The 25,459-nt window shown below is 40.0% G+C and overlaps 2 long non-coding RNA genes across 3 annotated transcripts; one reads left to right on the forward strand and one right to left on the reverse strand.

The window, feature by feature from the left end:
• Nucleotides 1-7,608: 7,608 nt before the first annotated feature.
• Nucleotides 7,609-11,267, forward strand: LOC307016899. Its single transcript, XR_013801964.1, has 3 exons — nucleotides 7,609-7,713; nucleotides 10,689-10,794; nucleotides 11,134-11,267. It is a non-coding gene; the product is annotated as an uncharacterized lncRNA (long non-coding RNA).
• On the reverse strand, nucleotides 10,795-12,071 carry LOC307016900. Of its 2 annotated transcripts, XR_013801965.1 has the most exons (3): nucleotides 11,871-12,071; nucleotides 11,394-11,465; nucleotides 10,795-11,293 (listed from the first exon to the last, which is right to left on the reverse strand). It is a non-coding gene; the product is annotated as an uncharacterized lncRNA (long non-coding RNA). The 2 variants fall into 2 exon arrangements; XR_013801966.1 differs by having other exon boundaries at nucleotides 10,795-11,465.
• Nucleotides 12,072-25,459: the final 13,388 nt, after the last annotated feature.

The following is a 25,459-nucleotide window of genomic DNA, read 5'->3' on the forward strand; positions in this document are numbered from 1 at the left end:
TTGGCCATGCCATCGGGAGCAACTCAGGGTTAAGTATCTTGCCCAAGGATACATCGACATGTTGGCTGCACGGGCTGGGATCAAACCCACAACCTTCTGGTTGAACGACAACCGCACTGCGTTTCAGCCACAGTCGCCCTGTGTTCATTAGTATAAATATAGAACAACCTCCTATTGCTCAGTTCACCTGGGCGTTTGATGGGTGTAAAATGTAAACAGTTATAATAACCTCATGTGAATGATCGAGTTTAGGTGGTAATACATTTGTGCATTCACCGTTCTTCGTCCTCATTTATTTATTGTGAAACAGCATTTTATTTGAGCCTTCTGCGTGGATTTCAACTAATGTTTACTCCACAAATGTACCCTTTTTGCTTGCCATGTGCACAACCCAACATCCATCTTTCTGGGACACTTTGCCCTGTGATGCAGAAGAGAAGCACAACATCTTCTTTTATTTAGTGAAGTCGCCTGTGGATCAAGCAGCCGTTTTTCCTCTGAATCACTTTGTAGTACTTGACCCGCAGCCATGCCCAAAGCTCAGAATCAAAAAGATGTATTACAAAGTATTACAAATAAATCTCAACTCTAGACTCAAAATGAAAGCTGAGCTCGATTGCAAAAATAACATCTCGTGGCTCATCACCTTGTGAACCCTCTTCCACATCCCGTCACACAGAACAACACTTTAAAGTCATTAGATGATTTTTTTTTATATTCCCATAGGACTTTATTTGAAATGGTATTAATAACTTTACCCATCCACATTTTCCTAACACTGCAGCTAGAGGGCAAGCTAGCATAGATAACCATACTGTATGTCTCAGAGTCATGAGAGTCAAACTCAGCTACTTTCTACTCTGTGGTGCTAAAAGCCTGTATGTTAACATACCATCATGATGTCATAAATATTAAGGATGGCCAGCATGCTAACAGTAATAATGCACTGCGCATCAATATGCATTTCCCTTATTGCAGGCCCAGCTGAGGATGATATTTTTCTCTATTTTTAAATAATGAGAGGTGCACCCTTCAGATTATTTGACAACTCAAAACCATGGTCTTATCTTTGAGGCTTAGATTCACAGATATACCCTTACACGGAAAGCCCTCGCGAGAATCTCTCAGACGTGAAACATGACATCTTAAAGATTTAACATGAATGCCTGAGCAGCGCTTTATGTTTCTGTTGGTCTTTGACACATTATCCGTTTTGGGTGGGTAGTGCTTCTGTCATGCGTCGGCTGACTGCAGCACCCATGGGACTGTGCCTTGCCCCTGGCATTGTCATTCTTCATTGATCAGAGGGGAGAGGCTAACAAGGTCTCCAGGCTACATGATGCTCTCTGCCTGCCGTAAGAAACCTGCTCCAACTGCTCAATCCTAGCTGGGCTTTAATGCCTTCTCACACGAGACCAAATACTGTCTTATTCAGGGTCTATATTTCTTGAAAGGGACATTACAGTACATGACAACTTAGGTCAAGTATTGTAGCTATAGTCATCTTTTCTGTCAGTTGTTATAACGTTCTCACAAAGCAAATGGCTGAAATAATGTTCCTGGGATTTCACAGTTGTGGGCTTTTTCTTATTCAGTAATGAGACAAGGTGAAATTTGAGTTGCCTCAATGAGACTCAAATTCACACAAATGTGTGGCCTACTGTTGCTTTACATCAAAAACTAAATGAAAAAAGTCGACACAATTAAGAATACAATTAATGCATTATACTGTATTTCCTGATGATGCTAGCTGTCCTTTCTGTTAGTTCAATAACAAATTCAATTGGTATTCTACCGCAGCGCTTGCTCTGTAAATGGGAAACACCACTGCAAAGTTTGGCATGGCTCCACTCTACTATAGTTCATTTTATGCTTCCATTAGCAAAAATAGTTAAGGTTACTTTTAATTGTTTTGGTTGGTATCAACTCAATCAAGATTCAATGCCAGCTGAGGACGGTGGCATTAAAACAGTGCAGACCTCTGATTGGTCGGAGATAATGGTCACATGAAACACGGAACATCCTGCACAAAGCCTCCATTTCTAAAAAGATAAGCTACCATATATAGCAAACTTTCTTTTTATCAACGTAGATTTAAAAAAAGGTTATCCCACATAACTATGCCTTCCACTATGTCGTACAGTTGATGAAGTGCAGGAGCATCACATTGAAAATTATGTCACGTCAGTTTCACAGTGTGATGCCAAGGAGATCTGTTAAGAATCCTGCTTTACCTGGGCTATTATTCGCAGTGGATAACAAAATATAGAAAAGGACCTTGCACCAAAAGTAAGTCAAGTTGTGCAGAAACATACCATGAAGTGTTCTATTCCAACCATAGATTCCAACCAATTAGCAACAAGACGCGTTCATGCTCATTCACAGGACAGGCCATCGATGTATTTGCTAGGGAGTTCAAATATCAAAAAAAATTCTCAGATCTTGCTGACTGCTTCTTTAACAACAGTAAAGTGATCCCCTCTAATGTAAAGAGGAGGGATACAGTGCCAGCACAGATTCAAGCAAAGTTATGTACAGGGCACAGGTTATTAGATTGCCTGCACACAATCAAATCCAGTGTGGTGATCCTGGCCCTCCTGCCTACACCCTGCATAGCAATCTTCCTCCCTGCGACCTACACAGCCGACCCGCCACTTGCCTTCTCTCTATCTGCCTCCTCATTAGTGGCTGGCTCTCGATGAGGAAAATCCATTAGTAATCCTACTGTCTCACATAGCACAAATCTGGATTTTTCCACTTTTTTTGTGTGCACTCAATACATTTCTGCTTTCGGTCTAATTGGCATGCAAACAAACATAAGCACAAGGCACCCTTTTTAAACGCTTCATGTTTTGCTATTCTCTCTCGTGGCACTTTGTTTGTCTCTCTCCACGGCTTACTTTTTCTACTCTTCATCCACATGTCTGTAAAATACCCATAGAGCGCACATACACGCTTACTCCTACGCACTCTTCCTCCGGCATTCTGCATCTGAGCTTGGGTGAAATCACGGTCAGAAGATGTCTTTACTGCTTGGATCTAAATTGGCCAGTCCTGAACTCCGAGCTTCAGAGGATAGCCTCTGGTAACAAGTAGGGAAGAGGTGAAGCCCTAAAAAATATGCAGCATCCATTACTCATTACATTTGCTGGAGAACGTTGCTGTTCATGAGATGTGGAGGAGGATTGTATAATCATTTGTGAATATTCAAATGTAGGCTACATAATGTCTCACGTGAATATTTATGTCATCCATCTACGAAATGAGAGTACGTTTGCAATATCAGAGCACACAGATGGCTGACAGGCATGACATGGGGAAGCCTTGTAATAAATTCGAACACGAGGAAAACAGACAGACGCTTTAAAAAATGCACTAAAAACACAGATGATTTGAGAAAAAGCAGCCTGATATACAGTGGGGCAAAAAAGTATTTAGTCAGCCACCAATTGTGCAAGTTCTCCCACTTAAAAAGATGAGAGAGGCCTGTAATTTTCATCCTAGGTATACCTCAACTATGAGAGGCAAAATGAGAAAAGAAAATCCAGAAAATCACATTGTCTGATTTTTAAAGAATTGATTTGCAAATTATGGTGGAAAATAAGTATTTGATCAATAACAAAAGTTCATCTCAATACTTTGTTATATACCCTTTGTTCGCAATGACAGAGGTCAAACGTTTTCTGTAAGTCTTCACAAGGTTTTCACACACTGTTGCTGGTATTTTGGCCCATTCCTCCATGCAGATCTCCTCTAGAGCAGTGATGTTTTGGGGCTGTCGCTGGGCAACACAGACTTTCAACTCCCTCCAAAGATTTTCTATGGGGTTGAGATCTGGAGACTGGCTAGGCCACTCCAGGACCTTGAAATGCTTCTTACGAAGCCATTCCTTCGTTGCCCGGGCGGTGTGTTTGGGATCATTGTCATGCTGAAAGGCCCAGCCACGTTTCATCTTCAATGCCCTTGCTGATGGAAGGAGGTTGTCACTCAAAATCTCATGATACATGGCCCCATTCATTCTTTCCTTTACACGGATCAGTCGTCCTGGTCCCTTTGCAGAAAAACATCCCCAAAGCATGATGTTTCCACCCCCATGTTTCACAGTAGGTATGGTGTTCTTTGGATGCAACTCGGCATTCTTTCTCCTCCAAACACGTCTAGTTGAGTTTTTACCAAAAAGTTATATTTTGGTTTCATCTCACCATATGACATTCTCCCAATCCTCTTCTGGATCATCTAAATGCTCTCTAGCAAACTTCAGACGGGCCTGGACATGTACTGGCTTAAACAGGGGGACACGTCTGGCACTGCAGGATTTGAGTCCCTGGCGGCGTAGTGTGTTACTGATGGTAGCCTTTATTACTTTGGTCCCAGCTCTCTGCAGGTCATTGACTAGGTCCCCCCGTGTGGTTCTGGGATTTTTGCTCGACGTTCTTGTGATCATTTTGACCCCACGGGGTGAGATCTTGCGTGGAGCCCCAGATCGAGGGAGATTATCAGTGGTCTTGTATGTCTTTCATTTTCTAATAATTGCTCCCACAGTTGATTTCTTCACACCAAGCTGCTTACCTATTGCAGATTTAGTCTTCCCAGCCTGGTGCAGGTCTACAATTTTGTTTCTGGTGTCCTTTGACAGCTCTTTGGTCTTGGCCATAGTGGAGTTTGGAGTGTGACTGTTTGAGGTTGTGGACAGGTGTCTTTTATACTGATAACGAGTTCAAACAGGTGCCATTAATACAGTTACTGTAACAAGTGGAAGACAGAGGAGGCTCTTAAAGAAGAAGTTACAGGTCTGTGAGAGCCAGAAATCTTGTTTGTTTGTAGGTGACCAAATACTTATTTTCCACCATAATTTGCAAATAAATTCTTTAAAAATCAGACAATGCGATTTTCTGGATTTTTTTGTCGAGGTATGAAAATTACAGGCCTCTCTCATCTTTTTAAGTGGGAGAACTTGCACAATTGGTGGCTGAGTAAATACTTTTTTGCCCCACTGTACATCCAGTATTTGGATAGTAAGCATATAACAAAGAAATGTTGCCAACTCAGATAAATGGAAGCAGATTGGCTAATCATACAATGAATCTATTTGTTACCTGTATCACCCCAAAGCTACATGATACAAAGTATAATAAATTACACCAATTAGTTTGCTGTGTGCTCTTCATCTTCTTCCCCTAATTAGTTATTTTTGTGCTGCAATTTTTTCTTAATGAACACGTCAGGAAAACGCATTTAGCACAAACAAAGCGTAGCTAATTGTGGTGCGGAACAATGGCAGGGGCAAGAAATGAATTAGCTTGGATGACATGCATGTGTGTGTGTGTGTGTTTGTGTGAGAGAGATAGAGTATAGCTTACAATTTACCTTGTGTGAAACATGGTGGGGTGTTTCCATGCAAGTCACAAGTGCTTATTGATGGAAATGCGTATATAAGCACTTTCAACTGGAACTGACTGGTTCTGTTTTTAAAAAACCATCTAGCTAATTTTGCACCTTAAGCCGACTAATTACATTTGTGTGTACTTTACATTACTGCTGACCATTCTCTAAAGCATGCCATATATTTTTTAGATTGATTTCCTACCTTCTAGGCAGCCACTGGCTTCCATATTTTCAGGATGTGGAAACTCAAGTGTTCTCAGAGACTGTAAATATATATATATATATATATATATATATATATATATATCACCAATTAGTGACTGAGAGGAGTACTCATACCTGTCCATCATTGCCTCCCAAAAGGACATAAGCATTTTTCTAGATGGTTACGTTTAGACATCTACATCGACCAGATTAAGGTAAGGAAACGATTGGTGTCATGGTTTAAACAAGTTGCTAACCGTGTTTGCTTCCACAGCTCTGAATCACTGCTAACATTTCTGATTTGTTCAGAGATTATAGGTCTCTTGTTGTGGTAATTGTTGGCTTTTACCACCGGTTAAAGATATAGATAGGCCAATCAGATTTTATGACTGGGGACACCATCTTGCTACATAGCTAGCTACTTACTTAAGAAATAGCAACATATAAATGGCAACCCGGGTTTATTAGATGAGTACAGCTGTACCAGTATGAATACAAATTCAACACAAAAAATGTCATCATCAGGGAGGTAGAATCACTCAATAAAGCTTGGTAAGAACAAATGAAACTCTTCCTCTCCCCTAAACAAGTCGGATTATCAGGCTAATGCTAAAAAAATTCTCCTCAACTACATTATGCTTCTTCTACCTGGGATTCTTAAAAAAAATATTCTTAAATTAAGTACTTACATTTAGGTGTCAATACTCTGATGACTCTGTATAGAAACCGTGTAAATGGTACATTTACACAATTTCTCCTTGAACTTTTCTGTGTTTGATTTTCCAACAAAGTTAAAGCATCTCGGCTTCAAAAACAAATCTTAAATAACGAAGTATCCTTAAAGTATATACTGATGACTCTGTATAGAAACCGTGTAAATGACTGAAATCCTGGTCCACTCATTCGTCACATCCCGGATTGATTTCTGCAATGCACTTCTGACTGGTCTTCCTCAAACTCCTCAATAGACTGCAAATAATCCAGAACTCTGCTGCCCGGATCATCACCTGCACCAACTCATCCGACCACATCACCCCCATTCTCCCTCAGCTACAATGGCTTCCTGTACGCTACCGTATTGACTACAAAAATCTTCTATTCACTTATAAAGCTCTCAATAACCTTGCCCCCATCTACATCACCGATCTCCTTCAGGAGTACACCCCCCCCCCCCCCCTCTGGAACTTCCTGCCATTACATATCCGACTGATTCCATAACAACATTCAAAACCCAACTCAAAACCCACCTGTTCAAACTGGCATTTTCTTTATAAATTGTACCCTGTGTCCTTTTGTGTCCTTCTGTAGTCCATTTCCAGTTGTTTGTCTTGTTTTACCCCGGCTGATATTTCACGAAATCCACTGTTTTCATTGTTCACTATATTGCCCCTATGCCCTGTAAGGTGTCCTTGGGTGCAATGAAAGGCGCCCCCCAAATTAAATGTATTATTATTATGAAATGGTACATTTACACAATTTCTACTTGAACTTTTCTGTGTTTGATTTTCCAACAAAGTTAAAGCATCTCAGCTTCAAAAACAAATCTTAAATAACGAAGTATCCTTAAAGTCTATATACTTTAAGGATACTTCGTTATACTTCACACTTATAAGTGCCTACAATATGCTCTCTAATAGACTGCATGTTTTAATGTAAATGGTTCAAACAGCTGCCCAACATCAACTGGTTTCTTTCAGTTATTTGAAAATCGCAATATTGACTGAAAATGCGAAGAAGATATTACATTCACATCTGATTTGAGTGCATTTTTCTCACACCAACAAAGGCCAGATAATGCTGGAGGTTCATTCCAGCTGTCACTTCAGCGGTGCCAGCAGATCGACTTCACCTCCCATTGCGCCCACCAGTTAGCCTCTCCCATGTTTCACTCTCAGGGGCTAAACACACGTAGCCTTTATTAAATCTAGCCCTTGATCATGCATATAATGACTTTAGGGAGCTAGTTAGGCCGAGGGACATGAGGAGGCTCTGTGCGCATGACAGCCAGCAGACGGGATAAAGAGGCCGGTGGTCTTGCCAGGATGACATGCTGAAGGCTTTCCTATTCCGTATGCAGCTTCTTACGATAGGATGTGTATGCAATCTAAAGAGTACGTGGGTGAGGTAAGACTGTGTGCTTGCATATGTGTGTATTTACTGTTAAAAATGTGCCTCTGTGAAACTGCATGTGTTGAAAATACACGTTGAGATTGTTGGGAGAACATGTTTAGCTGAACTGTAATTGTGATGTGTAATATTCACAAACATAACTGCAGGCAAGGCCAACAAAATGTCAGGAAAAAAAACTTAAATATGCAAACACACTGTAAAGTACAGTAGTGCTGCTGTCCCTGAATCTGCAAACTGTACTTGTGTAGAGTAGATTTAGCACATGAATAGTAATGCAGGTCATCTCCTATTAAGTCACAACCAGGGAGAATCGTTCTGACACACACTTGCGTTAACTCTTAAATGTCAGAGCAAATTTACTCATTCTCTCTCGCCCTGTCCCCATTTATTTCATGCCATCTTTCTTTCCAGCACTCACTATCTGGCTTGCACAGGAAATTGAGCAGGATGTTCATACTCCAGAGACGACACAATTTCCCTCTCTCGTCAACATCTCTCACTCTAAATTTTAGCGTGGCAATGTCAGGCCTCGCTCTCATTACCAGCGGCAATCATGGGGGAGAGAGGTGGCTGACTTCTCCAAGTGTGCAACGCATGCAAATTGAGGCCTCATTTTAACTTGAGTCTGAATCTGTTTGAGATTATTTTCTTTACCAAACCTAAAATTAGGTGGAGGATAATATATATATATATATATATATATATATATAATGTATATATACATAAATTAAAACTATTATTTTATATTTGATATCCTCTCTTTCATTAGGGTTAGGGGATCAGGTACATCAGGTATTATGCACCACTTTAATATCAATATGTAACTTTCTATTTTTATATATAAAGGATAAGGCTAGTATTCTTGATTATTTTATTTCCAACAAATAGCAAAAATGTAAACAATCCAAATGAGTATTGTCTGTGCACGTTGAGAATGATTTAGCATATTCCTCATTGCTAACTGTTGTCAAAAATATATTAAAGGTCACATGTCATGCTTTTCCGGTTATTACCCGTCCCCTTGTGTGTTATGAAGGTTTTTATGCATGTAAACGGTCTGCAGAGTCAAAACTCTCAAAGTACACCCTGTAGCGAGTAAAACTCTAACACAGAAAATACCTCCCCAAAACGCCTCGTTGGTGAAACATCATCATCCATTTGATTCTTCCGGGTACGAGATTACGTAAGCACGTACCCGGAACTAAATGGACCAATCCGTGGAGCCATTACGTTACGTCCACGGAGCCGTTACGTTAAGCCCCCGCTGATTGGTCCAAATTGACCAATCCACGGACTTCCTCACACACAGACTCAGTGCAGGCAGCTCTGCTGATTTCTCCTCCCTGGCTGCAGGCTGATAACAGACAGTTGGGATCGCGGCGAAATTCTCTCTGCAGACCCATTCTCACAGCGTTTATCAACCTTTTTCTTACTCAATATCAAGCCACACTTATTGTTTTTACTTCGGCTGTGAGTTTGTGCGTGCTCAGGGTGAGGTTTTTTTTTTAGAAACAAGTCAGAATTCTGAGAAAAAAGTTAGAATTCTGAGATTAAAGTATAAAAACATATAATGTGGCCCTAATCCTCTTCCGCACATACATAAGCAGGAAACACCTGCAAATAATGAAATGAAAAACAAACAAACCCTGAAAACAAAAACAACAGAAAAACACTGCATTTACAGAAATGATGCAAACTAAATATAACACACAAACCCCGAAAACAAACGCAACACAAATCCCAAAACACATACAAAAAAAAACATTCTGGAAGTGCTCCAGGCTTCTAGGGGGCGCGCTACGTGGAACAGATTGATGTCTGACCAGACATAGAGAGAACGAACAAGAGTGATGGAAATCGGGAGGAAAGAAAGTTCATTTAACTACTACACGTGAAGAAAAGATAAAGTGAGGGAAGAAAATTGTTAAAAGAGATGACAAATCAAGTGCAGGCAAATAACCCGGGCCATAGTGAGTACCGCGTAAAATGGACATTTGAATTCTTACGGCCCGTCTACACTACAGGCATCAAAAAATGCTTTCAACGCTTCGCCCATTCACTTGAATGGGGTGACGAAGAAGATTTTTAAATCTTCGCCGAACTGCATTGTGGGGAGCATGGCATGGCTTTGCAAGCATCAAGAGCATCTATCGGCATCAAAAGTTGAACAATGAGGCTCGATGCTTGGCATCAGCCAATCAAATCCCGTTTATGCAAATCCCGCCAGTGCAAGCGCAGCCAATCAAACCGCGTGCAAGCTGGGAGAGCCAGACCGCAGTTCATTTCCTCATATTCCAAACGAGATATTACGGTAGCAAATCACCCGGTTCTTTACGACCCGAACTATTTACCGGGATACAAACCGGAGGAACCAGGCATGGAGGGAGGTGGCAGAGACAGTGGGTGAAACTGATAGTTTTTTCGCCTGTTTGGAGAGTTTATATCCAGTTTACTTCGTTTTAACATTGCTATTGCTTTGTATGTCGGGGGCGGGAGATTCATGTGATTGGTTGTTGGTCGCGTTGCTCGCAAAAAATCGCCAAGCTTCAGACACGCCCAGCTTCAAGATTGTTTGATGCCTGTAGTGTAGACGGGCCGTTAGCAGTTTGTTTATATGTATGTATTTGTGTATAGATGTTGCAACTATACAGAGCTTTAGCAATTGCCTGTAACTATGGTCATGCTAATAAAGCTATTGAATTGAGAGAGAGAGAGAGAGAGAGAGAGAGAGAGAAAGAGAAGTGACAAAATGTGAAGAGGGACAAAGTAATGACAGGAGAGTAGTGTGCATTAGACATGTTCAAGAACAAATATAGAGAAGACATTCAAGGAGAGAGAAAGAGACAAAACACAGATTCAACGGTAAACATGATTTATCTTTCTATTTATTTAGCTAACCACTATTTAGACTATGTGTTTTTGATTGACTTGATTAAATGGATTTACTACATCAATGTATGTCTTTTCAGGCTGCCATGGTTTTTCCTTTCTGTGGCCAACACCATGGCACAGTTCAAGTGTTCTGTGGCTCCTGTGGCAAACATGTACAGTTTTTGGCAGAAGTTGAACACAACAGTAAGTTCACTTTTGTTATTGTATCTGTTTCAAATGCAAAAAATAAGCAACACACTACTCTCTTTAGAATACTAATTGGCAGATAACTAGTTATCAGCATGAAGGACACATTTTTTCATTGTCTGTTTATGTGAAATATGTAGAAGCCATCATTAAATTGTAGACCAATGCATGATTAAATACACAAAACAGCTTATATTATACATTCATAATTGTGTATTAGTTCTATCTTTATAGAGAACATTTAGAATCAGATTTTGAGACAGTGAGCGGCTGGGAAAGTCACACAGCCATGGGGCACAAACAGTTGCTGACGTGATGTTTTCTCCGCATTCTCAGGCATTACATAAGGAGGGTCAGGAACTCACGCTTGGGGCCACCAGTGTCCCCTCCATCCTCAGTGTGTCCCTCATCATCAGTGAACTTAACTGACGTCTCATGAGAGGGATCGAACGAGGCACCTTTGAAGCCGCGGATTGCTACATCCCACACTTTAGCTCTATTAAAAAGTGATGTATTGTAATATTAAATGATGAAGCTAGTAATAAGATTTACAGAATAGAATAGAACAATTAAGTGGTAATAGTAACAATTAATACCTTTGCTCCATTTTGTCTTCTGGCTCAGACTGGCTATCAATAATGATAAGTGCATACACATTCGTGTAGTTGCTGTAGTGAGAAGAGAGTGGAATAATTATTTTCAAATACATGATATATGCATGACAGTCATATTTACAAAAGGATGTCGATCCTCTTCCTGTTTTTTTTTTAATACATTGGGTTCTAAACTGACAACAGCACTTATGTCATACTCCTGCACAATCCTTGTAAACATTTGAAATGGATGCAAGAAACAATACCTGATCTTTGAAAAATATTTGTGGGTGTTTTTTGTATCGTCTTCACTAAGATGTCAGATATTGTGGGTGTCATTTGGAAATGTATGAAAGTATAATTGTTCTGCTTCCTGGCAATGTTACCCACTGTGATTGGAGGCTATACAAACAAACAAATGTACAAATAAAGATACACAGCAAACAACTGTGTCATGATTCAACTGTCAACATCGTTTACCTATAGAAGTTGTTCTGACCCGGGGCAGACTGGACCTCTTCCTGGAATGGGGTTGGTTCTCCATCCTATTTTTACACAGGAAATAAGTGCACACAAAGGTATTTATTGATTTAATGTAGGGATGCACCGAATATTCGGCCGCCGAAAATTATCGGCCGAAAATTGTTAAAAAGGCCCTTTCGGCTTTCGGCAGAAAGGGTTCTAGCACCGAAAAAATATCACCGAATGTCAGAGAACAGGGTTACGTTGGTAAGCCAACATGTCTGCCGCTTGGAGATATTTAAAAATATCAGAGAAAGAGGCGCGGATTGCGATTTGTAAAACGTGTTCAGCTGACATTTCTCGAGGGGGTGTAACTGCAAAGACTTTCACCACTTCGGGATTACTCCACCACTTGAAATCAAAACACCCGGACAAATATGCGGAGTAAGATCAAATCAAAAGCACTGACAGCGGGAGACTGTTCAGCGCTGCCTCTCATGTGCTTGATGAGAAGAGGAACAGACTTATGGCTGATAAAGCAGAGAAGCTACTGTTCATTAAAAATAACCTCCCACTTTTCCTTAATAAGTAGACAAGGCTGGCTTATCATAAGCTTATCTAGTTGTACATGTCTACTCTATACCCACTTTCCTGAACAATTTTCATTGTGAGTTATAATTCACCATCTCAGGTTATCATTAGGGGGAAATGACAGCAGCACAGTGTTCAATATATTGTACTTTCGGTATCTAAATGATACAATGTTGTTTACATTGCTCATGAGGACAGACCACCTTATTTGCAGATTCTTGAAATTGTAATTTAATTTGTAATTGATTGTGGATTTTGTATCCAGTTTTCACTTTATGTATCTTTATACAATGTTTACTACTTTGCTTATGAGGACAGACAGCCTTATTTACAGATTCTTGAAATTGAATTGTAATTTCATTTCTAAATAGTTACATTCATGTGGATTTATCCAGTTTGCACATTTGTATGCATGCACTTATAGGTGCATTTGTTGTTGTTGAAGGCCTGGCTGTTACAGTCTTTATTTACACTAGTTTGTTGTAGGCCTACTGGCCTGGATTTTTATGCAGTTTTAGAGCACCTTGGCTTTGTTCTGAATGCACTTTGTTGTAGTTATCCTACAGAGAAAAGAAAATGCACTTGACTTGGAATGAATGTACTGTGTGCATTCAAAAGTGCTGAATAAATGTTTTATGGACCCATAATAGTGATTATTATTTAAGTTAAGTTTTGCCATAATCATTTATTTTTCCATAATCAGGCAGCTGAACAACATTGGTAAAAAATGTATACATTATATATATATTTCTATTAATCATTTTCGGCCTTTCGGCATTCGGTTTTCGGCCAACTGTTTCCTATTTTCGGTATCGGTTTCGGCCAAGAATTTCCCATTCGGTGCACCCCTAATTTAATGTTCACAAATTCAAACCTACATGGTATAATTACATTTTTAATTTGTCTTACCAGATCAGACGCTGGTTGTGGGTGCCTGAGAGGTCTGATAAAGGTAAACAACAAATATATTCAAACTGTAGTGTTAAAACATTCTGCTTCTTGTGGCACAAAATAATATGTTGACAATGTTTTATTTTACCCTGGCAAACTGTTGTCCATTCGTGGAGTGCTCACTTTTGGAACATTTGGAATGTCCCGCACCTGCATACACACAAATGACTGACTGAAATAAAAATAAATTCACTTAATTAAGAATAAGTGCCACAATAAATCCAAACAGACCATGGTACATTATATTGTTGACCGTCCTTTAACTCTCACATTAGGATTTACATTGGGGCACAATAAACCAACTCCTCTCTGCACCTAATATATCTATATGATGTCAAGAGTTAGCCTACATTTAGGTGCAGTGCTGTCTCTTGACTTGCAAGCTCTTTTACCAAACAAGCTAACGCTAGCTGGGTAAATATGACGCTATTTGTATCAAAACAAAACTTACCTTCTTATATATCGACTTTTTCCACTTCGATCAACTTTGTTTCCTCCGGCTTCAATTTGCAGCCCTCTTGTTTGTTCTCTCTATGTCTGGTCAGACATCAATCTGTTCCACGTAGCGCGCCCCCTAGAGGCCTGGAGCACTTCCGGAATGTATTTTTTTGGTATGTGTTTTGGGAGCAGTGTTGGGACTAATATAGCAACACGTTGCACAGTAACTATAACGCGTTACAAAGAAACGCGTTACTGTAACGCAACTACTTTTTACGGTAGCTAATAGCGTTACTAGTTACCTATTCCCATTAAGTAACGTTATAGTTATAGTTACTGTGATTTAGATGGGTGCGTTACTGCGTTACATTAAGTGATGGAACTGAACCGAATCTCCCTGCGGATGTAACTTACAGGAGAATACAGCGATGTCCTCTCACAGCACCATGGAAAAGTGAAAGTAGCCAGAGAGGAGTGATGATTGGTTAACGCGGGGTAACATTTCAGGGTAAGCCAATCAGAGACAGAGTTGGGCGGGTCTTGCCTTATGGGGAAAATACACACACACGAACATTGGCTAATGCTAACACACACACACACACACACACACACACACACACACACACACACACACACACACACACACAATGGCAGATGCAAGTATCAGTGAGAGCAGCAGCACATTTGTTTTTCATTTCAGGATTTGCAGCTGTTTCCTGCTAATGTAGGCCTATGTGTTTTTGGCCGTTCCGCTTTTGCACCTGCCGGCCACCTTACAAATAACCCTCTCTGGAAAATCATAAATTGAAGGATAGTTTGGCCATTAAAATGCTTTTTGATTAGATTTCTAGCGAGAAGTGTATATTGTACTTTCAGAATCCACGTCCAGTGGATGTGTAGGATCTATAGTTTGATAGATATTAGGAAGATGATTTGAGGTCTCGTCAGGAGAACGTGTATGTCACAAACATTTGTATCATCTGTTGTAGACCCCAATAAATAAAATAAAATAAGAACTCATTCTCAAAAAAGATAAACGCCATTCTTAAAATGTATAAACGAACAATAGTTTGATTAATATTGATTAGAGTGCACAATAGAAATAAAATAATTGAGAGAAGAAAAAGAGATATGTTATCTATCAAAACCCAGTTAGATTAACATTCATTGGATTGCACACTTTGTTTGTTTGTGTGGATATGAAGCACATTAACATTTTAATAGCACTTAATGACTGACTGATCGGAAATGACAGTAAATGAAAATATAAAACGAAAAAAGCGATCATGAAAATGTTTTCAAAAAATGAATAAAATGATTTTTGACCACTTTGTTGTTCAGATATATCACATATTTGTAACTAAATGATACATGAATTGAAACAAAACACAGTTTAAACTGAGGAGTGACTCTCGTGAGTTTCATTTATTTTCTTCACTGGGGTACTGCTCTCATGTCAAGAACAAGAAGCATGAGTGCATGCACTGCATCGTCCAATCAGTGAGCGATACACAGTAAGGGGACGGGGCGAGTATCTGAGGATTTCATCGGAGGATAGAGAGGCGAAGTCCCTCCCCTTCCGGGAGCCTCCATGGGACCCCGGAAGCGGAAAATTATACATTGAAGTCAATGGAGAGAGAAAAGTTATCTTTTGATCCCGTTTGAATTGTGCCACGAATGACACATACGATATTTGCCAATCTTAAACAATCATTTCCATGTAAAAAAAGTCACAGTTTGTCGTAAAACTGTTGAGATATAAGACTATGAAAAATACGCAACTAGAAAGACTACAAATCCCAAATGCATTCTGGGTCGCGTAAGTGATGTCATAGGCGATAATGCTCCAAGACTGGTTGCGACTCGCAAAGCAAAGAGGAAGAAGAAGACTGATTTATTCCCTCCAATAAATATAAGAGATTGCTCCAATAAATTCACTTTTACAAGATGTCTGTGTGCTTTGTACCAGGTTGTAATCACAAAAGAGATCATACCACTTGCTCGTTCTATCGCTTCCCGTCTTATGAAAGGACCAGGAGTCGTTGGACCAAACATATCAGGTAATATACATGTTTTGCATGGAACATAGTCAAGTTAGCTACCTAGCTAGTAGCGAGCATGTTAGTTAGCATTACATTACATTACTTAGCCTTGTCATTTGTATTAGCCTTAACATGAAGTAAACCAAAATGTTAAACAGTAAGAGTAGTCATGATGGTAAGTATTTTGTGAAACATTTGAAGAGTAGCCTATCGCCCCCTCCACCAGGTGCTAAGGGGGCGGGAGGTAGGCTAACGCCACATTAGCATATTTTCTACTTAATGCTATCTGCACAAATGGTTAACATTGAACATGAAAAGATCAGGCAGTTCAGGGAGAGTCGAAGGAAGGAAGGAAGGCAGGCAGCTTTGCATGACATTCTTCTGGACGTGTTTCATTGTGATGATAGTGAGAGTGAGTCAATCTGTTTGTTGGAAAGACAGTAGTTGAGTGATTACTGAGAGAAAATTATTAAAATAGATAATTATTCAGTGTTGTTACTTTAAAGTGTTGTTACTGACCTGTTTCTCTTTTATTTTCTTTACCTCACCTGTAACTGCTGAGACCCTGAGGAACATGCACACTGGACTGACCTGCTCTGGCAACCTGATTTCCACTGTACGTAATAGTATTTGGTTATGGTATATTATTTATATACATCAAAGGCACAATGCACCCCCCAGAGACACACATGTATTGAGTGTGATATTTTGCATTGGTCATGTGAAATCATCTTTCCATACTAGAAAACTGTAGGAGCGGCAACTTGTTTTGAAATTGAATTTTTAATATCCGATAAAGGTGATCTGTTTTCTTTATTCTTCTCTCTTCCCAGATCCATCCTGCAGGTCCTGCTTGCTAATCAATATTCATATATTTTTACACAATTACAAATAAGGTCAATGTATTGTATGACATGAAGTTGTGCTTCATTCTGAGTCAATAATAAATTCATTCTGCCTTCAACTGCAAAATTATTGTGGACTGCACCGACATCCATGTAGCTGCCCCCCCCCCCCCCCCCCCAGTAAGATGAACCAAGCAAAGTTGACACTCAACATACAGCTGTGCTCTTAAGCTTACATGAATTTGTGAAATATTGGTAATAACAGGTTTAAATGATTATTAGTAATTACTTATATAATTGTCTCATTGTAGATGAGCAGACAGGGAGCCAGATGAGAAAAGCAGAATATGCAGCTGCCATTTTCCACATGGAAAAGAGAAAGGGCCAAGTGTATTTGAGTGGACAAAAGAGAAATCCCAAATACGAAAAATAAAATTATACAATTTACAGATATGTATACAAATATATATATATATCCTATATACACCATGTATAATGATGGTGTATGATGTAGAAGGAAGTGTGGTAGATAACAAGTAAATATAGAGTTACATACAGATCCATGTTACAGCAAAAGATGGAATAATTAAGAAGCACGCAGTATAATAATAATTACACGCAACAATTAAATAACTGCTCAGCATCTCCACCACAATCCCAATCTGCTGTGTCCTGTTTTCCTCCCCTCTGCATAACACCCCATCACACATACGAAACACAACGCAGAGTCCGAGGGTGTTAAGAGTATGTTTATTTAAATGTCCTCCTCTCTACTGGCCAACACAGGGAGCATATGCTGGGTGTAGAATTGTTCCAGGAGGAGGAGATTTCCATGCCATGCCGGGTCTTTGGGGATGGGGATGATGATCGCCTCCTTCGTGGTCCACAGTAGCAGAGACTCCGGTCTGTGATGTGCAGCTGTTATATAATATACAATACATTTTTGAAAAACATTTGATCAACAAAAAAGGATTTGGTCAGGATCTAGAGTCAGTGTGTAGTTTATTAATTAATCAATGCTCTCTACATTAGGAAAACACATACCAGTGTACCAGAGGGAGTCACACACAGCTGTGCCTAGATAACCAAACAAATTGACAACAGGGATGCAAACTCATCAGGTATGAAAAAGGTGACAAGGATCCGAGCCCCCTGACCCCACAGAATATCGGCTTTAAAATGAGGAATAACAGAGGATTTTAGCAGTCAGAACAACTAAAGCAGCAGTGTTAATAATAACAGAAATGCCATAGAGTCACATCTAATAGAAATATATAAAAAGCATTTATTTTAATTGTGTAGCAGTCAGTTTATAATTTTGGCAGCACTGTTGAGCATTTTGAAAATGTATTTTCATGCCTCTGTGCAAGGCTTAGTCTTTCTATCTTTATAGCCACATGGTGTAAAGTAACTAAGTTCATAAACTCAACAAGTACTATACTTGGGCACCATTTTGAGATACTTGTACTTTACTTAAGTATTTCAATGTTTTGCTACTTTGTTCTTCTACTCCACTACAGTTCAGAGGTACATGCTGTACTTTTACTCCACTCCGTGTATTTAATCCAATTAGTTGCTTTACAGATGTGGATGAATGATGTGAAATATAATCAAGTGTTAAATCAGACTTTAGTTCCACCTGGAGTAAATCCAAAAGCTACCCTGCAGTATACAAAGTCATTCAAACTAGCTGCACCTTTACCAGCCTTGATAACACTTTAATGATCAATCATTATAAAACATATCATATATATTATTCTGAAATGGACCAAGCTGCAAAATGACTACTTTTACTGTCGCTACTTTCACTATATTTTGATAATAATACTTTTCTACTTTTACTTGAGGAACATTTGGAATGCAGGACTTTTACTGTAACAGAGTATTCCTACACTCTGGTACTTCTACTTTTACTCAAGTACAAGATCTGAGTACTTCTACTTTTACTCAAGTAGCCTACACGATCTGAGTAGGCTACTTCTACTTTTACTCAAGTACAAGAACTGAGTACTTCTACTTTTAATCAAGTACAAGATATATACTTATACCACCTCTGTTTATAGCCTATGAAAAAAACGATTAGAAAACAAAGGCTAAAGCTAACGTTAGCAGATAGTGACAATGTATGCTAGTTAGCTAGCTCAACGATAATATTGCGACGGGAAAAAAAAACTTTTCAGTGCACATCACGCTCTGCCGCTCCGACAGGGAGCTCTACTCTGAACACCTGAACGGCCCGTTCTAACAGCTGTTCACCAGCGGTCCACTCTGCCACAGTGACTACGGACGCACAGTTAATATTAACGAACGCACCGTAGGTAATGTAGCTGCTGAAGCTAGACCATCATCGCCGAGCAGCAGAGGCTTATTATACATCATGAGCAGAGCCGACAGGCAGGAAGACTCGAGCACACAGCTCGCACTTCATTATAATATGTAAAAAAAGCTCGCGGCCGCACATTAATCCGGGCCCCATACCCCAAAATATTTTTATTGCAGATCTACATGAATCACACAAACGACCTATTTTGGATTAAAAACGGAGAATTTCGCCGAAAGGTGACAAGTTTGCATCCCTGGACAAGATAACCAAAATCCTTGAATCTACACACAGCAAATAAACTCAAATGACACAACGAGATGTAAAAAGGAGATCACACATATAGTCGATATAAAACTGGCCGCTTCAATCTGAAGAGCAACTAAAACAAAACACGGGAGTGTATCTTGTTCTTGTGAACACTAATGTTATCCACAGCATACACAGACACCACGAAGTTCTTAAGGAGAAAACTAGTTGCTAAAACAAAACACGTTAGTGTACCTTGTTAGCTAATGTTAGCTAGCTGACATTAACCTTAAACATTGCACTCATATTACTCACTGAAACCTTGTAAAGCCGGTCCCGCATGCTGGCCAGAACCGCTCCCTTTCGTGTATGTACAGCTCTCAACATGCCCAGACTTGTAGTGATTTTCACCTCGTTTTATACTTTTTCGCCTCATTCTGAAAGAAACAGGTGAAATTGACTAACGTGACAGCCATCTTTGTGATGGTGACGCGTATTGTGCGAGACCAGAGACCTGTAGTTCACTGAGCGGTTTCACACAAAACAAATTGTAACTTCACAGTTTTACGACACATTTTTATTTTTTTGACTTGCAAAATGTTCTTTTAATTTGACAAACATCATATGTGTCATTCGTGGCACAATTCAAACGGGATCGAAAGATGAGTTTTCTCTCTCCATTGACGTCAATGTATAATTTTCCGCTTCCGTGGTCCCATGGGTCGGAAGTAGATGGGCGGGACTTCGCCTCTCTATGGACTGGTGGTTCCTCGATTATCGCTCCTCCATTATCGCTCCTCGCTCCTCAATCCTCGGTCCTCCGGCAGAAATAAGAGCCATAGGACGGTACTCAAGATGGCGCAGACAAATCAACTTCCGGTGAGACCGAGGACCGAGGAGCGAGGAAATGAAAATAGTCGACCTGAGACAGGGCCTCAATCCTCCCTTTCGTCTCCTCCAGCACCCTTCCTCCCTCACCCCTCCTCTGGCCTTTCTCACTTCGGTTAAATGGATTCCTTGCGTCCCTCACTTGCGTCGTTTCCCTGTGACTAGTCCCTCCCACCAGGGAAGCATGGAGGGACGCAAGGAAACCACGAGAAGCAGGGAAATTAGTTTTAAGAGCAATGGGACGTCCTTTCCTCCGGAGCGTAACTTGAAGCGACGTCCGTTTGTGATGACGCTGCACAGCTGATCGCCTGACAGCAGCCAGCTCTGTCCCTGTTATTTCCACACACACCCCTGCCTCTGTTAGTACACATTTACTGACACAAACATTTGTATCATCTGTTGTAGACCCAAATAAATACAAATAAAATAAGAACTAATTCTCAAAAAAGATAAACGCCATTCTTAAAATGTATAAACGAACAATAGTTGGATTAATATTGATTAGAGTGCACAAAATAAATAAAATAATTCAGAGAAGAAAAAGAGATATGTTATATATCAAAACCCAGTTAGATTAACATTCATTGGATTGCACACTTTGTTTGTTTGTTTGGATATGTAGCAAATTAACATTTTAAATAGCACTTAATGACTGACTGAATGGAAATGATAATAAATGAAAATGTAAAACGAAAAAAGCGATCATGAAAATGTTTCCAAAAAATGAATAAAATGATTTTTGACCACTTTGTTGTTCAGATATATCACATATTTGTAACTAAATGATACATGAATTGAAACAAAACACAGTATAAACTGAGGAGTGACTCCCCTGAGGTTCATGTATTTTCTTCACTCCGCTGGGAAACTGCTCTCATGTCAAGAAGCATCACATCAGTGCATGCACTGCATCGTCCAATCAGTGAGCGATACACAGTAAGGGGAGGGGCGAGTGTCTGAGGATTTCATCGGAGGATGGTCTGGTGGTTCCTCGATTATAGCTCCTCCATTATCGCTCCTTGCTCCTCCGACAAAAATAAGGCCATTGGGACGCTACTCAAGATGGCGCAGACAAATCAACTTCCAGTGAGACCGAGTCCGAGGAGCGAGGAAATGAAAAATAAGACAAGTGAGAAAGGCCCCTCGACTCCTCCGTGTGCATTTCAGCTTGGGATGTCCTTCAAAATGGCGTGTCTTGATCGATTTCCGGGTCAAGTCCCGGAAGAGGGGAAGAGAGGAGTCGAGGAGGGGTATTGGGATGAGGCTACTGAGTCTGCGTCTTTGATGTGCACAGGCGGATGATGCGGGATGCAATGTAGACAGGAATAAACGCAGATCATTCTCTGACTGCAGCCTTGACCGGTACTTGCTTTTGATCAAAGTAAGTATTATTAAAATTAAAATAAAGCGCGATGCCGGCCGTAAGCAAACCGAGCCGGCCGTCAACGGCCCGCTGACGACCGGCCGTTCTGTGATTCTCCAGAACACACAGATGGCCACTCAGTCCGCCCCTGCCCCGGTCTATGAACATCCTAGCTTCAAATAATCGTTTTCTGCCAGACGCTGTCTCCTCTCTCCCTTTAGGTAGGCTAACTTCACTAAAAATCGATCCATGTTGCCACTTGCATAAAGTTAGCTGAAGTTAACTAGCTAGATTTCACTGTTACTCGTTATTTTTTTCTCACGCTGTGTCTCCCCTGAAGCTGGGGGGGTGCGCCTCACACTTTGAAAACCGCTGCTCTAGGGCATTACTCTCCAAGTGTGCAGGCCTTTCAGTAATGCCCAGGGTCCAGAAAACTAGGAGTCAGAGCTTTCAGTGACCAAACTCCCTTTCATTGGAACCAACTTCCTCTTTTTAAAGGCAGCCAGACAGTGTCCAACATTTCAAGAGCGTGTTGAAGACTTTCCTGTGTAATAAAGCCTTTAGTTAGAACTGGTTTTTAGACTGCCCTATGTTTGTACTCATGAGTCCTAAACTGAAAAAACTGATACGTTGACTTTAATTCAATGTATTAGGTCAACAGATGTCACATAACTCTATTTGGTTAGTTGAAAACAATTATATTAAGTTCAACCTAATATTATTGCTTTCAACTAACCTAACACTGTTGACATATACATTTAATTAAAGTCAACATTTCAGTTTTTTCAGTGTGTTATTTCATTTAAATGTTTTTACTGTCTTTTTGTTTTATTTTATCACGTACAATTTGTAGCTATTTTATTTCAATCAATCAATGTTTATTTATATAGCCCAATATCAAAAATGTAAAATTTGTCTCAGTGGACTTCACAGTTTGAACAGAATATCAGTATGACAATACGACACCCCCACAGTTAATGGGGGAAAATGGAAGAAACCTCGAGGAGAGCAACAGACGAGGAACCCTCTCCCAGGACGGACAGATGCCATGCAATTTAGATGCCGTGTGTAAATTGAAAAGATAATACATTTACAACATAGTCCAAATGTTTGGAAATGCATGTGTCTATAATAAGAAGATGAATCCAGGAGGTTGTCAACATTCCTGTGGGAGCCATCAGTATGATGAGAGTCAGGCAGGACCACAGTGACAGGTTCAGCCACGACTCAAAATCCACGACTCAGGATGCAGGACTCACTTATTTGTATTTCACGTTCTATCTATTTTATTTATTTATTTCTACTATATTTTACGCTGCCATCTATGTTTGTTATTCTGTAAAGGCTACTGTTTTGTGATATTGGGCTATATAAATAAACTTTGAATTGATCATCATCATCATCATAATCATAATCATCATCATCATCATCATCATCATCATCATCATCATCATCATCATCATCATCACATTAAACTATTAACTTCCACCCAAGGGTCCCACTCGTGCACTTAATCCAAGATACAATATGTGTTCATGCATTCAGTGGTTGACATAGATACGCTCAGAACCATATGGGCCTGGGGGGCAGCTGTGGCACATTGGCACTCACGCTCTTCTGCTCTAGGTGACCCTCCTCTGTGCCGGCCCGAGTAAACACTGCAGCTGTGGTGAAACTCTGCTACACGCTCTCTCTCAATCCCCCCCACACTCTCTGATGCGCTTTCCCTCACACACACACACACACACACACACACACACACACACACACACACACACACACACACACACACACACACACACACACACACACACACACACACACACACACACACACACACACACAAGTAAACAATCTCTTAGCCTCTAGGGATGTATATCTTCATCTGTGCATTCAGAGAAAACAAACCGCCATCAGAAAGCAACATATGGCCCGTTTCTAATGGAACACATCTCTTGGGGTCTAACTGATACAATAACACAAAGGGTCCACCGGCTGGAATGTTTGCCACCTCTGTTTGAGCTTTGGGTATAATTATTTGTTGTGAGACTTTCTTTGTACGGTCTTCAGTTGTGCATTGTTAATTCTTTCTTGCCAGCTTTGAACCCCAAGGACAATAGGAAGATGAATTTGGCAGCGTTGAGAATCACAAAACTCCTTTATTTATGCATGTAGGTCGGTGAAGAACACATTCTTTTTTACAAGCATAACCTTGGAGGACTGATTTTCCTCGTAAGTGGGAAGGGGAGGAGATAAAAAATGACACACTGAGAGGTGATTTTAGAGAGATAAACAACAACATAAATATTATGACATAAGTGCAGCGGGCAACAAACATGGCGCAAATAAAATGGAAGCAAAAGGAATGATGAAAAGGGATTAGGCCATAAATAATATAAAGCATGAAGAGAGCAGAAACACCAACAACAACAACAACAACAACAACAACAACAACAACAACAACAACAACAAAAACAACAACAGAGCAGCACGACACTGAAATCATAAAACCAGGAAAAGGTAAGCTGGGACAAAACATTGCCACAGGCATGAGAGCAATATAAAGATGTTGTGTTGCAGTCCACTCAATAAAATGCGCAAATGAAGACACAGTGGGATATTCAATTCTACCTTCGATATTTAAAACTCAAAATAAACCTTTTTCCTTGGTGTGAAAATGTGGAATATGGGAGAGAATGACAGAGACGGACCTTAAGCTTTGCAAAGGCGACCAAAGGCGAATTGAACTTCTGAATTGTATTGTGCTCTACAAGCAGGAAAAGATTCTGTCATGACAGAGAGCTCGAGGTGACGTGTTGTTTAGATGGGTTTCTTGTAATATGGTATAAGCTCATATTTTAAGTTCAGTTTTGGCTGTAAATAATATATCAAATATATAATATATTATGTCTAAGAGTAATTACTTTGATTTAATATACTATTTGACCAAAGGTATGCAAACAACAAGAACAAGATGCAGATACCTGCCCATGTCGGTTTATAATGTGCATTAATGACACAATGAGTTCATTAATCAAATGTTTTCGTGGACTAACCCGTTTTTTTTTCGATGTTGCAGCACAGCATGAGCTCAGTCTTGGACTCCAACAAACTTAGTTCCTAAATTTCAAATGAACAATTAGATCAGTATGCTTGGAGGAAGAAAGTTATATTTTGGCTAGACTTTGACTGAAATGTTCAATATAAAGCTGATGACTACAAAGACTTTAATTTACAGTTTTGATCAAGTAAAACTATATTAAAATAGTTATGGAAACAAAACTGAAATGGCAAGATTTATTCAACTATTGCAGGATGACGTGATTCAATATGATAAAAACTGAAAAGAACATAACACACAAGACTCACACTAGGCTAAGACCTAAGACCAGAGTTGGGTGTAACGCGTGTTATAATAATATTACTTTTGTCGGTAGCGGAGTAGTGTAACGCGCTACTTTTATAATTCAGTAATCACACTACAGTTACTAACATTGCACCGACACGCGTTACTTCGTTACTTTTATCAAATCAGTCATAATCACAATGACAGACAAGAGGGGTTTCCGCCGCAGGTTTATATGTAGGCTACGTAATCTGCGCGACTTGCGCGTCCACATGTCATTCTCCACGTGCAGTGCTGCATAAACATGGCTGCAGTCAGTGATAACTTTCGAAGGGTGGAGGTAGGCCAATGCCCATTATTTTTGAGTTCGTCCGAAGAATAGACAGGAATGTGACGGTGAGGTGCAAACTGTGTCCAGGCCAGAAGCTGTTATCCACTGTTGTAAACACCACGTCAAACCTCAACAAACACCTGCAAAGAACACATGCTAAGGTGAAGCTAATAGCTAAGGACCCCCGAACCCAGAGTGAGGATGTTGTGAGTTTGCCGCCGCCGACCCCGAAGCAACAACAAT

This window comes from Notothenia rossii (assembly GCF_949606895.1).
Source record: "Notothenia rossii genome assembly, chromosome: 8".
In the NCBI taxonomy this organism is placed as follows: domain Eukaryota; kingdom Metazoa; phylum Chordata; class Actinopteri; order Perciformes; family Nototheniidae; genus Notothenia; species Notothenia rossii.